This window comes from Vulpes vulpes, unplaced genomic scaffold (genome assembly GCF_048418805.1).
Source record: "Vulpes vulpes isolate BD-2025 unplaced genomic scaffold, VulVul3 u000000652, whole genome shotgun sequence".
NCBI lineage: Eukaryota > Metazoa > Chordata > Mammalia > Carnivora > Canidae > Vulpes > Vulpes vulpes.
The window spans coordinates 585,987-597,024 of NW_027325771.1; the positions used below are offsets into that span (position 1 = coordinate 585,987).

The 11,038-nt window shown below is 50.1% G+C and overlaps 1 long non-coding RNA gene across 1 annotated transcript; it reads left to right on the forward strand.

The window, feature by feature from the left end:
* Positions 1-4,232: 4,232 nt before the first annotated feature.
* Positions 4,233-6,857, forward strand: LOC140597290 (uncharacterized). The gene is made up of 3 exons (XR_011999156.1): positions 4,233-4,511; positions 6,007-6,146; positions 6,662-6,857. It is a non-coding gene; the product is annotated as an uncharacterized lncRNA (long non-coding RNA).
* Positions 6,858-11,038: the final 4,181 nt, after the last annotated feature.

Genomic DNA, 11,038 nt, shown 5'->3' on the forward strand with positions numbered 1-11,038 from the left:
GAGTACGTGGCTCTGCTTATTTATTTCCTAATAGGTTCACGCGCCGTGGGAGTGGTGCCCTCGGCTGCGTCGTGGGCCGGGTCGCAGATGGGGACAGTCAGACAGACAGGGTCCCTTGGGGCGTTTGCGGTCGCCCAGAAAGCGGCTGAGAAAATAATTTCACATAGGACACTGTCCTCGATGAGCGAAGGGATGGCTGGGACGCGGGGATGGGCCGGAAAGTGATGCTTTGGGTGCTGGGAGGGGAGGGGAGGCCGGGGCACGGAGCGCGGGCAGTTGCGGGCCACTCGGATTCGGATTCTCCAGCGGGAGCCCCCCCGGGACTTGGTGGCAGTGGACTGTCGTCGGCACGGCCGCGGGGTGTGCTCCTGGTGTTCCGCTAAGTGGTTCAGGCGTTCCCGTCCCCTCCTCTCACCTGTTGTGAGGGAGTGACACGACCCAGGCCAGGAGGGATGTCACATCAAGGGTGGATCCAGCAGGTCCTGGCAGGGACCAGGGAGGAGCCACGCGGCCGCCGTCAGGGCCCCGGTACAGGTGTACACGGGAATGCCACCAGCCCCGACGGCTGTGCACCGCCCCCCCCCCCCCCCCCCCCCGGCTCCCGGGCTCCATGGTGGTGCTTTGCTCCAGCTAGTTTTTGGTTTAAGATCTTGTTTATCTGAGAGCATGCACGTGAGCTTGGGGGGCGCAGGGGGAGAGCACCTCTAGGCAGACTCCCTGCGGAGTGCGGACCCCGCCCACCAAACCTGCGAGCCAAGGCTTGGTCGCTCCACTACTGAGCCCCGGGCGCCCGGGCCACCTGTGTCCTGGGCACATCCCTCCTCTACACTGTCCTCTTCCTCGACGGCAGCACCGCACTGAAGTCGCACCCCTAACAGCTGCTCAGCCCTACAGCAGGACTTACGGATCCCCTCCGGGCGGAGGACTTGGTGGGCCGCTGCTTCTCTTCTCTTTGGCTTTTGCGCGGTGGTCGCTTTGGAGCTGCAACGGTTACTTCATCACCAGTAACAAAAAACGGCGATCGCAGGATCCCTGCTCATCTCCCGTGATGGAGCCACTGGCTCAGTGATGAGAACATCCCCGAGGTCAGAGAAGCAGACCCAGAGCTGTTTGCCCGAACCCGCCGCAGCCCAGTGTGCACCTTCCTGGAGCCTGAGGTCATGTCTGGGCGCCGGGTGCCCAGCGCTCGGCCCACCCCGGCCTGCTCCCAGGTCAGGGGTGCAGAGGCCGCCTCCTGTCTCCTGACCACCCCCCCACACTCCCCACTCCCGGCTCTGGCCTGGTCCCCAGTGGAGGTGGTGGGGCAGCCAGGCCCATGGAAGGTGTCACAGCCCCGGTAGGGGCTCACGAGGTCGGTGGGCTCTGGGTCGGCCCCAGAAGGAGGGGGGTGTGGGATCCTGCCCTGGGGCCGGGGCGACTCTGGGTCTGCCCAGAAGGAGGGGGGAGTCCTGACCCCGGTGCCATCCTTTCCTCTAACACTGCCCTGGCCCCACCCACAAACTGTCCTTCTAGGGCCATCTGTCTACGCAACAGAACACTGATGAACACCCAGGCCCCACGCCTGTTTCTTGCCAGAGCACAGAGCCCACCCTGAAATGAGGGTGGTGGTCCCCAGATGAAGGAGTTTCGGGGGAGGACCCAGAGGCCGACAGACCTGGTGGGTGCCGGAGGAGGCTCATCCTGCTGTGAACCTATGAGAAAAACTCATTCTGAGTGTCGAGGGAAGGGCTCAAAACCCCAGAGTCTGAGCTGAAGTTGAGCATGAAGTTGCTGGAGGTCGGAGGTGAGAGATGAAAATAAAGCTATTAAAAAGGATTAACGCCAGCAATTTGCTGACTGGACCCCTGCCTGGGGCAGTGCTCAGCTAACAGCAGGGGACCTGAGCCACAGTTAACCGGGCATCCGGACCACAGGCGCCAAGAGGGCTTTATTATTTATTTATTTATTTATTTATTTATTTATTTATTTATTTTTAGGACTTTATTATTTGGTGGAGGATTCCTGTTGATGAAGACTTCAGGGTTGACGCGCTTCCCTCCTGATTTGGTTCTTCCCAAAGACACTGTTGGGCCTCCTTGACTGTAATTCTTGTTAGATGAGGACAGAAAGATCCATGATATTTCTTACCGAAATGCTTGCCGAAAACACAGCGACAGAGCCTCTATGTTGAACAGCACCAGGACAGGTCATTGTGCTTGGGGTTGGGGTCACCAAGAGACCCATTAACTCCCAGTTTTGGGATTACCCACAGGGGCATCCGCAGATGGCTGCCTCGGAGCAGAGCTTAGAGTCCACGCTGCAGGGGTGACTCAAGTGTCCATCAAAGGGTTTCCAGAGAATATAAAAAATTGTGAAAGGGAATAAAGGGGAAAGGAGAAAAAAATGAGTGGGAAATATCAGAAAGGGAGACAGAATGTGAGAGACTCCTAACTGTGGGAAACAAACTAGGGGTGGTGGAAGGGGAGGTGGGTGGGTGGTAGGGTTGACTGGGTGACGGGCATTGAGTGGGGCACTGGATGGGATGAGCACTGGGGGTTATTTTGTTTGTTGGCAAATTGAACACCAATAAAAAATAAATTTATTTAAAAAAAAAAGGGGGCTTCCAGAGCAAATGAGGAAGCCGGCTGTCAACCCTGGAGGAGGCGTGCGGGGCCTCTGTCTGGGCTAACGGTGTGGCACTACATTCACTGCTGCAGGAATCCGAGCCCGACAAAAGCCAGCTTTTAAAGGAAGAACTCTTTTTTTTAAAAACTGGTTCACAGACGGTTTGTGCTCTGAAGGCTGTCTGGTTAGGGCCCCGTGGCCACCACATGTTCAGTTCTTCCAGGGGCCCTCGTCTTCCCCCGATTTGCAGCTCCTGTGTGCCAACTGGCTGTGGGCTGACCCCGTGAGATTTAAGCCGGGGAATCAAATCTTTGCTGTTCTTTGTTGCCATTGATGCCTAATTGGATATTGAATCAGTAAATGGAAAACTTTTGGCCTGTAATGCTTTTATACAAAGTTTTTTTTTTTTATTTTAATAAAATGTTTTTTGTTAAAACGATTTTATTTTAGACTTTACAAGGGCCACAGATCATTAACGCTGACAGGGATTCACCCAATCTTGTTTTATAGATGAGGAAACCGAGTCCCAGAGGCGAGAAATGATCCTCCTCCACCTCCGGGCCAGGGTCCTGGAGTTAGCTAGCCGCAGTGACTAGCAGAGCTGGGACAGGACCAGGGCTTTTGGTTTCTAGACGGGTTATTTAACTCATGAATTCGCATTGTCCAAGTTCCAACCTAGGTCTCCCGCAGAACGCATGACTCAGGTTTTATATTTGGTGTTGACTCGTTGAGGGCCGCCTGACTAGTTTAAATTTACTCAGCCAGCATTTCAGAAATTATAGCATTTCCACCACCTGTCTAAGAATTATCTGTTAAAAAATGCACATACCTGGACTTTCCCAACTTGCAGAATCAAAATGTCTGAGAACTGTATCCATGATCTGGATTTTAATGAGCTTCCCTGAAAGAGTCTTATGCACTTGAGAACCGTCCTATGTGGCTCCAAATCAGGCTACTACATTTTATTGTTTTAAAAGGCTTACTTGGGATCCCTGGGTGGCGCAGAGGTTTGGCGCCTGCCTTTGGCCCAGGGCGCGATCCTGGAGACTCGGGATCAAATCCCACGTCAGGCTCCCGGTGCATGGAGCCTGCTTCTCCCTCTGCTTGTGTCTCTGCCTCTCTCTGTGTGTCTCATGAATAAATATATAAAATCTTAAAAAAAAAAATCTCAATAAAAATTAAAAAAAATGGGCAGAAGAACTAAATAGTTCTTTTTTCTAAAAGAGACATTCAAATAGCCAACAGATCCATGCAAAGGTGCTCAGCATCATCAATCATCAGGGAAATGTAAATCAAAACCCTGATAAGAGATTACATCACACCTGTAGGAATGACTAGCATCGAGAAGACTAGAGATAAGTGTTGGCAAGGATGTGGGGGAGAGGGAGCCCTTGTGCATGTGGATGGGCCATTCAGGAGAACAATATGAAGATTCTCAAAAAATTAAAAATAGGACTGCCATAGCATCTGGCAACCTCCCTTTTGGGTATATATCCAAAGGAGATGGAAAGAGTTTATTGAAGAGCTAGATATATGCATTTTCATGGTTTTTTTTTTTTTTTTTTTTTTTTGGATTTGTTTGCGAGAGAGACAGAGAGAGTATTTCAGTCAGGTTCCCTGCTGAGCACAGAGCCCTGTGGGGAGCCCAACGCCAGGACCTGAGATCATGACCGAAGTCCAGCTCTTAACCAAGTGAGCCGCTCGGGCGCCTCTGTGCTCTCGCGTTTATTGCAGGATCATTCGCAAAAGCCAAGCTAAGGACACAAGTGTCAGTGGATGAATGCATGAGAACGATGGATAAAGATGAACGAGAAGAAAGGAAATTTTTCTACTTGCAACAACATGGTGGACCTTGAGGACATTAAGCAAAGTCAGAGAAAGCCAAATACTGTAGGATCTCTCTTATAGTAAGTGGAATCTAAAACTCTTTTTTTTTTTTTTTAAAAGATTTATTTATTCACGAGAAACACAGAGAGAGAGAGAGAGGCAGAGACCCAGGCAGAGGGAGAAGCAGGCTCCATGCAGGGAGCCCGACGTGGGACTCGAACCTGGGACCCGGGGTCATGCCCTGAGCCCAAGGCAGATGCTCAACCGCTGAGCCACCCCAGTGCCCCTAAAAATCCTTATTTTAAGTGAACTTTCAGATTCCGCTATTCTCATTTAATGTGGAGTGAAAGTCTCCCAATGTTGATTTTGTTGACTCCCTTTCTTAGTGTCAGTTTTCTTAAGTGTGTTAGAATTTTAATGCTTGGGATGTGTGCCTGGAGGGCTACCACAGGCACGTGCCCTTATTTCCTCTTTTTATCCCTTTCTCTTGTCCCGTTTGCTCCTCCCTGCCTAGCAGTTTTGCAGCTGCTCACAGTTCCCCCCGGGGCCCCAGTCCAGCCTCCCCTGGTGCTGGTGGCTGTGGACTCCATTCTTACGTGATTTGGGGCCTTTTCAGATTCAGTGACTGGCAGCTCGGTGGCCCGTGTCCCGGCCTCGAGGTCTTGCTTGCTTACTCCTGCTTTTCTAGATTCACATGTGTCCAAGCCCTCACCTCACTTGCAGCTTTTTCTCCGGCGGAAACTCGCCACCCCACTAAGCTTGCACCCGGCCTCACCCACTTGAGGCACGGTTATCACTGGTGTTGTGGAGGGTCAGCTCCTGCACCTTGCCCTCTGAGTCTACAGAGCGCACGGCTTTCGGAGCTTACTGTGTCAGAGTTCTGTTCAAAGTCTAGTGCACAGATATTTATTTCTTCTTTACGCGTGTATGTAAGTATGCTACGCTGCCCCTCCTCTAGCTATCGTTTAAATTTGCCCTTTTCAACTAGGTTATCTGTAATTGCAAAGGGTTTATTTATTTTATTTTATTTTATTTTATTTTATTTTATTTTATTTTATTTTATTTTATTTTATTATTTTATTTTATTTTATTTTATTTTATTTTATTTTATTTTATTTTATTTTTGCAAAGGGCTTAGAGAGTGGAGAGCATGCCTTCAAAGCGTGAGGTCGTGATGCCATCTGATCGCCAGGCTCTGGTGTTCTGGGGGTGGGAACAGCGGCAGTGCTCGTGGCACCTGTCTCGGAGACACCAGCCGTTATTGCCACTGCTCGGCCGGCCTTGTCCTTGGTTTCCCACAGAACATGCGTTACTCTCCTAATGTGGCTCAGGGCCTCACAAAGCCCACTGGATAAAGCTGAATTTTCCCTTAAATGACTCTGTGAAGCCCGTCAATGATTCACTTAGCAAGCACTTCAGTAATAGGTTTGCAATATCCTCTAACGACATGGATCTGGACGACGGCCAGACTAATTTCACAGGGAACGTGGCTTAAAAACGAATGAATCCTTCTCAAAAGCACACAAGATGGTCATAGAAATATATTAATATGTTTTTCTCTTTCCCCACATTAAGCTAAGATCCTCTGCAGATATTGAAACAAGCAGGAGATTCCCACAGATTAAGAATCCCAGCCGGGCTTTCCCTGAGCTTGTGCTTTAGCCTGGAGAGAAAATCATGATGTGCTGCTGCCTTACATCACTGAGGACCCAGAGGTGAGACTGGAGTTGGTTTTAGAAACCCCTTAGCCCTGCGGTATGCAAATCCCTGCAGCAGGGTAGGGATGCATGAATTATGCAAGAATTTTTTAGGGGCTCCCAGAGAAACCTCCATTTCTTTCATTAAAAATGGTTTCCTAAAGCAGCCCAGAAAATAATTTTTGGCAGGTCGCTATATTTGAGTTGTTTGAAACTCATCTACATTTTTTTCCCCCCCAGTGTTAAACCTGGTGGTTGGGATTCCCCGTCAGGCCGCAAGGGGCCATTTAACTCATAGCTGCGGAGGAGAAATGAATAATTTCAGGATTGGTCTCATAAGGGCTCTCGTGCAGATGAGGGGCTCCCAGCCCGGGCCGGGCTCAGAGGAGACTTCCCAGGGGGGGCAGAGCCAGAGCTGAGCTTAGGAAAAGACTCACGGATGCATGAGGCGGGGGTGGGGGGTGGGGGGTGTGGCAGTGGCGGGTGGGAGGGAAGATGTGCTGTTTCTTTTCTTTCTAAAAAATTTTTTTTAGATGTGCTGTTTCAGGTATGGAGAGAAGCAAGGCCGTGACATCCAGGACGGCGATGTCCCCGACGCACAGCCTCAGAGCCCCGCGCTGGTTTCCCGGGGGACCCCTCACTGCTTTCCTCTGCGCAGGGTCCCTTCCTCCTGGGGAGCCGAGTCTCAGCACAGCCACACCCCCAGGCTGAGCTGTGCTATTCAGATGCTTCCTCCTGGAACTCTGCTTTTTCTTTTTTTAATTTCAAATTTATTTATTTATTTATTTATTTATTTATTTATTTATTTATTATTGGTGTTCAATTTGCCAGCATATAGCATAACACCCAGTGCTCATCCCATCAAGTGCCCCCCTGAGTGCCCATCACCCAGTCACCCCCACCCCCCGCCCACCTCCCCTTCCACCACCCCTAGTTCGTTTCCCAGAGTTAGGAGTCTCTCATGTTCTGTCTCCCTTTCTGATATTTCCCAATCATTTTTTCTCCTTTCCCCTTTATTCCCTTTCACTATTATTTATATTCCCCAAATGAATGAGACCATATAATGTTTGTCCTTCGATTGACTTACTTCACTCAGCATCATATCCTCCAGGTCCATCCACGTCAAAGCAAATGGTGGGGATTCGTCGTTTCTAACGGCTGAGGAATATTCCATAGTATCCATATAAAAAAAAAAGAAGGAACTCTGCTTTTGAAGCGAGGCTGGGGTCAGGGCTTGGAGGGGAGTCACCGCCACGGTGGCAGGCCTGCTCGAGGGCTCCTATCCCGACCCCCTTGCTGTCCTATTTCCTCCCGAGTACCCACGGCTCCTACCTCTTTCCCAAGCGGCAACCCTCACGTACTTCCAGCAAATTCCTTTGCTTGAACTGGTTACACTATTCCACTTTGGGGGACAGTAAGGAGGTCAGCATGGGCGGGACACAGTGTATGCAGGAAGGCTAGGGCACGTCGTGGAGGGCTAGAGACATGAGCAGGCCAGAAAGTGCCTTACGTGGTATATGGAGTTTTATTTTCGCATGCTTAGGATGATTGCAAGCGTTATATTATTTTATATTATTTATATTATAAATATAATATAAATCATATTTATATAATTTTATATAAATTATAAAATTTATATTATTTTATATAATAAAATGTATTTTATTTTATATAAAATATATAGTCTATACTATAAATTATATATATAAATATATATTTGGCATATATATGGCATAAATATATATGGCATATACAAATATATATATGGCATATATATATGGCATATATATATATATATATATATATGCCACTTATATTATTTCTGTGGCCACTCCAAGGTGAACCATTTGGAAAAGGATGGGTGACGGGCACGGAAACATGGAGAACACCTCTCTCGGCGGTTCCCGTGCTCAAGGCAAGAAGCGATGATGGTTTGGGTCTCTAGGGCTTGGCTGATTCAGATGTGGGAGGTCAGGGAGAGCCGTGTGCTCATACTGTCTGATGGGGGGGCCCGGAGGGGAGAGGAGGGTCACTAGTCGGGGTTTTCAATTGAAACAGCATCAGTGAGAGATGTATTATGGACATTGGCTTATGGATTTTGGAGGCTGAGAGGTCCCATGATCGTCACCCGTGAGCCAGAGACCCAGGAGCGCTGCTGGTGTGGTTTAGTTGGACCCTGAAGCCCTGGGAACCAGTAGCAGAAATCAGTTATAGAGCTGGAGAAAATGCAGTGGGGTGAACCAGCTGCATCGTCCAGGCGGGAAGGAAAGGAGTGTGTGTCCCTCCTCCTCCTCTCCTTCGCTCCGTGCAGGCCCTCAACACACGGGACACCGCGGCCCTGGGCGTCTGGCCCTGCTGCAGCAACGTGCCCTGGAGCCGGTGGCCCCGTAACAACAGGAATCTATCCCTCGCAGTTCTAGAGGCTGGAAATCTGAGGTCGGGGCCCCGCACAGCCCTCCGGTGAGTGTCCTCTCCTTGGCTTCGTGCTACTGGCTTCTCGCTTTGTCCTTTTGTCGCAGAAAGGGAAAAAAGGGAGTTCTGTGGCACCTCTCCCATAAGGGCACTGATCACCCCCCACGGTCTCCCCTTCTACTATCGTCCCCTTGGGGATTAGGATTCCAACCCAAGAATCTTGGTGGGGGCACAAGTGTTCAGACGTGACCCCCACCCACACTGCGTCCATAGATGCAAACACCAATCTCGTCCAGGAACCTCCTTGCGGACATGCCCGGAAATAGCACTGAAGCTGGGTGGGCCGCCGCGAGGTCAGGAGTACGGGAGCAAGGGGGGCGGTCGTGCGTGTGGTGGGCTGGAGAGCTCGGTGGTGGTTTTAAGCGCTGACTTTAGACCAGAAAATTCTCTCCTGCTGCATCATCCGCAGGGCGGAGCATGTTTTTACCAATCTTGCTGTTGATGAACCTGGTCCGGGTTGGGAATTCCAGCTGGGCAGGTCTGGGGAAGGTCCGAAGGGGAGACATGGGGCCAACTGGGGAGAGAGGCAGGTGTAGTGGGGTGTGGGTTGCTGAGAGTCCCTGAAAGTTTGGGTGTAAAAAGCTGAACCTGCTGCCAACGTAATGCACTTTTCTAGGATTCCTCTTCTTTACGCCTCTGGTGGACCCCAGGGTAGGCCTGTCTTGTTCCCTTTCCCTTATTCCGGGGACCAAGGTGGGCACCCAACATTTCTCCCTCCCAGCGATCTGCCTGTATTTTGTCTGCCTCTGTGGAGCCCGCACCCTGAGATTTCTTTATGCTCCAGCTAAGTAGTTTCTGAGCATTCTAGAAAAAGGCATTCTGGAAGCGGTGGGGAGAGAATGACGATTCCAAGGGCTGTTTGCAGGGCGGAAAAAAGAACAACTCTCCTTTTCATTTTCCTCTCCTTGGAAGTGGAAAGAAGTCAGTGCCTCTGTCCGGGAGGGCTTATCTCTGGACGTTAGCACGGAACGCCGTGATCCCAGGAAGATCCACTCTGGGTTAAGGATCCAAGAGGAGCACAAGCTGGTTTGGGATGACAAGGGGGCAGATCCCAGAGATAACTTCCAAACTTCCAAGTATGGCAACGTGGTCTTCAAAGCAGGATCTGTTTTCTCGAAACTTCTCTTCTGGCTCACCGTCACCCAGCCAACAACATGCTTAGCATTTTGCACGATGTCTGCTTACCTTTCCTTAGACCGAGGGCTGCTTGAAAGCGTGGCCTCAGGCACATTCATGTCCTACCCTCTAAAGCCTGGTCCCGAGAGTGACATTCCCTAGGAACTCAGCTTGTGACTTGGATAATGAGTTGTTTTCAGAGACTCCTCTTTTCTTGGTGATTCCTTCTCTGCCCATCCTTTTCTGGGAGGCCCTCGCCCCACTTAGACTTAATGATGGAGGGAGGGAGGGAGGGGGGAGGGAGGGCATATTCAGGGCTCCAGGAGACCCAGCATCACGCATTCCTTATCCTGGTCTCATCCCTCCCTCAGAAAAGGAATCTAAGATTCCGGAAAACCTCCGAAACTCATTGACGTTTTGGGCTTAATGATGAATGTCGGGGGGTTGCTTATTAAAGCAGATCCTAAAAAAATAAAAATAAAAATAAAAATAAAAATAAAAATAAAAAAGCGGATCCTTTCATGGATAGTTCAGGACACTAACACTTTTTCTTTTCTTTCTTGGTTCTCCCTAAATTCTCTTTCTCTATGATTACCTAGTCCTTGAGAGATTAATTTCCATCCATTCTGGTTGTTAGTAAACTCCCCCCCCCTTTTTTTAGTAAACTCCCTTTTAAGAGTTATTTTAAGAGAGAGGCAATGGTCTGTATCTACATGAACAAATCCAAGCAGATGGATGGCAAGTTGAGTCAAAGAATCCCACTTTTATTTTTAAACATTTATTTAATTCTTTTTTTTCTTCATTTATTTAATTCTTTGAGAGAGAGTGAGAGAGTGAGCAATTCCAGAGAGTTCTTGGAGGCTCTTTAGATCCCAAGTCAAAAATCTCCGCCTTGGGAGGGGTGGGAGGAAGCTCTGTTGCTCGGTGGCTTCCTCACGTCCAGTTTCCATCAATTCCTTTGTGAACTCACCTATTTTGTTTCTCGAGCAGTGACCCGGCGGGTGGAGCCCCACACCCCAGGAAGCAGCGCCCGTCTGTAGTTTTAGTGCCGCAGGCTCATCCACATTCCTGGGGAGAACGGAGCTATGTGAGCATGGTTCCTTTTTCTTTGTGGCCCCAGAATTCAGCCCGATTCTGTGCAGAGGTGTTCGGCTGCTGACACGGGTGCACGGAAAGCAGAGAGGCTGCTTCTCCCAACGGGCACTCATCTTCCCCGCAGTGAGGCCCCGGGGTGGCGCCCACGGTGCCCAGGAGGCCGGGCCGCCGGACAGTGCGCCCTCCATGGTGCGCGGGTGTCACAGGGCCCCCTGCAAAACCCCGCA